This window comes from Pterocles gutturalis, unplaced genomic scaffold, assembly GCF_000699245.1.
Source record: "Pterocles gutturalis isolate BGI_N339 unplaced genomic scaffold, ASM69924v1 scaffold18124, whole genome shotgun sequence".
Classification (NCBI taxonomy): domain Eukaryota; kingdom Metazoa; phylum Chordata; class Aves; order Pterocliformes; family Pteroclidae; genus Pterocles; species Pterocles gutturalis.
The window spans coordinates 31,716-34,042 of record NW_010136199.1 but is presented as its reverse complement, the minus strand read 5'-3'; positions in this window follow the sequence as shown (position 1 = coordinate 34,042).

Here is a 2,327-nt window from a genome sequence, read left to right as displayed (position 1 = left end):
GAGAGAAGACATTGGGAAACAGAAGATGTCTTCTTAAAAAGTGTTTGAGCCCTTGGTTCTTTTATTTGTCTTTAATTAAAAGAAAGTTACATTACACTTTCTTTTCATAGCTTTATGGGTTTTTTTAAAATAAATATGCAATTAAACTCTAGTTGTCTTTAAACTGCAGTAAAAAAATAATAATTTGTAAGCCCTGATCACTTACAAAAATAAATATTTTAGGACAATGAACAAAACTGTAAAAATCAGGCAAAAGCAGAGATTCGCAGTGTGACACCAGCTGTGCCACCCTTACTACTTTCTTACAAAGCCTGTCTCTCAGAGCAGTCACCCATCCCTGACCACGCTACACATTTATTCCAGGGCACTATAAGCGCAAGACAGTGCGGCCCAAGTATCCCGCAGCAGCCTGCCTGGGAATACAAGTTTCCGCTGCCACGGGCATACCTTCAAACAGCCCGGCTGTGCCCAACACCGGGGCAGAGCCGCCGTTCCTCTACGGAGCCGTTGCCGTGTTGCTCAGCAGCAGCACCACAGTGTTTGGCCGTGGGCGTTACGTTAACTGCAGCACCGAGCGGGATCTGCCCCAACACAGGACTCAGCTCAACTTACAGGAAGCAGAATGGAAACCTCTGCAGGTCGTACAGCTTCAGGGACCTCCTCCGCTGAACAGCCGTGCCCGAGGGCCGCCAGCGGACAGCAAAGGGCTGGCTTCGCTCGAGCACCATGGTCTGGGCCGTCCTCACACTACAGGGAGATGGAGACAAAGAATTTTCTCCAGAAGGCAGCCTAAAAGCTCTGAAACAAACAACCAACATTACCTCCCCCGTAAATACACAGTAGAGTTAAAAACGAAGAAAACACTCCTGCCACCTAGCAGGGAAGATTAAGTATTTACCACCTAAGAGTATACAGTGATCAAAAAGACGGAAAATTTGAGTACAGAATTCTAAACCGCAAAGTAATAATTACTTTTGTCCTTATCCTTCGGAATGACAAGTACCCCTGCAAATTTAGTGCCATCCACCTAACCCATCCACGCACATTTGTACTAGAAGGCAGCATTTTGGGGGTGTTTTTCAGCTTTCCCAAAAAAAGCAGTAGCAGCATGCAGAAGAACAGTGTCGCTTTAAGAGTGTGGATCAGATCTTAAAATACCAATGACCAGGTAAAATGACTAAGGTCTTACCTTTCTCCTCCATTGCATGCACATCTTGCCTTGTGTTCATTTAATCCGTTCTTCCAATTTCTTCCTCAGTTACTGAGTGTTACTTAAAATATAATTATTTATCAGAGTAAAGCAAGCAATGGGGTAAATTAACTTATTCCTTACACTCATCCATACGCTCTCTAAACCAAGCTACACTTCCTGCGCTTCCAAAAGCTGCGGAATGCTGCTGACCTGCGCTCACCCGGCACCTCAGCTACTGGAAACGGACACAGGGAGAAGCACACATCAGCACACGTGTAGCATTTGATCTTTATTACTTGGATCAAAGGTCAAATGATTACATTTGTCTGAAAGATTACGACAAAGGCCAATGATGTAAGAAAAGACAGTTGAATCCTACCCGAGAGACTGCATCTGAGCTAGCGAGTGCATGAACAGTCAGAAGTCAGTAAAATAAACACAGCTACAAATACACAAGGTCAGGACGAGGGTTTTCACCTCCCCTGTCAGCGATGGTTCAGTAGGCTGGGGATGTACGCAGCTTTTAGACAGTGACAATAATCTGGAACTCTGAGCAGTGCCTTTCCAGAGAGCTGGTTACGCCCTGGGGAGAACCGATCGCTCACTTCATCCCATCTACATTCGTCGTCTACACTTGCTCTCACCAGAAAGCATCGGATGCAGTCAGTGATTTAGTACCTTCCTAAAATACAACAGACAACTTCGTATTTTTTTTCTCTTCAAGTATCAGCATAACAGTTTATTTACACTTGTATACAATTCTTTTTACTGAACACCCACTTAGTAAAACACTCATCACAGTATATTCAAAAGCAGGCTATAAAAATACCTACTATACATAAAACATTAAGCCTCAAGGAATTTTACAGCACCTCTGAAAGTTGAGAGAGGAAAAACAAAGGATGACACCTCAAGCCATGCCCACCAGCGAAGAAGAGAAGCGGCCCTTGGGCTCAGCTCCCACTAGAGGAAACCTTTCCTTCCACCACATTTCTGCAACCAGGCCTGAGCGCGGCAAGTGCCACAGGCTGCCTGTAAAGCCCCACTTCGGAGATACAGTGGCCAGGGATTTGCCCTCTGTAACTACCGGCAAACTCTGACTTTCTCCATTTAAAAACTGTTTAATAGCTCCTGG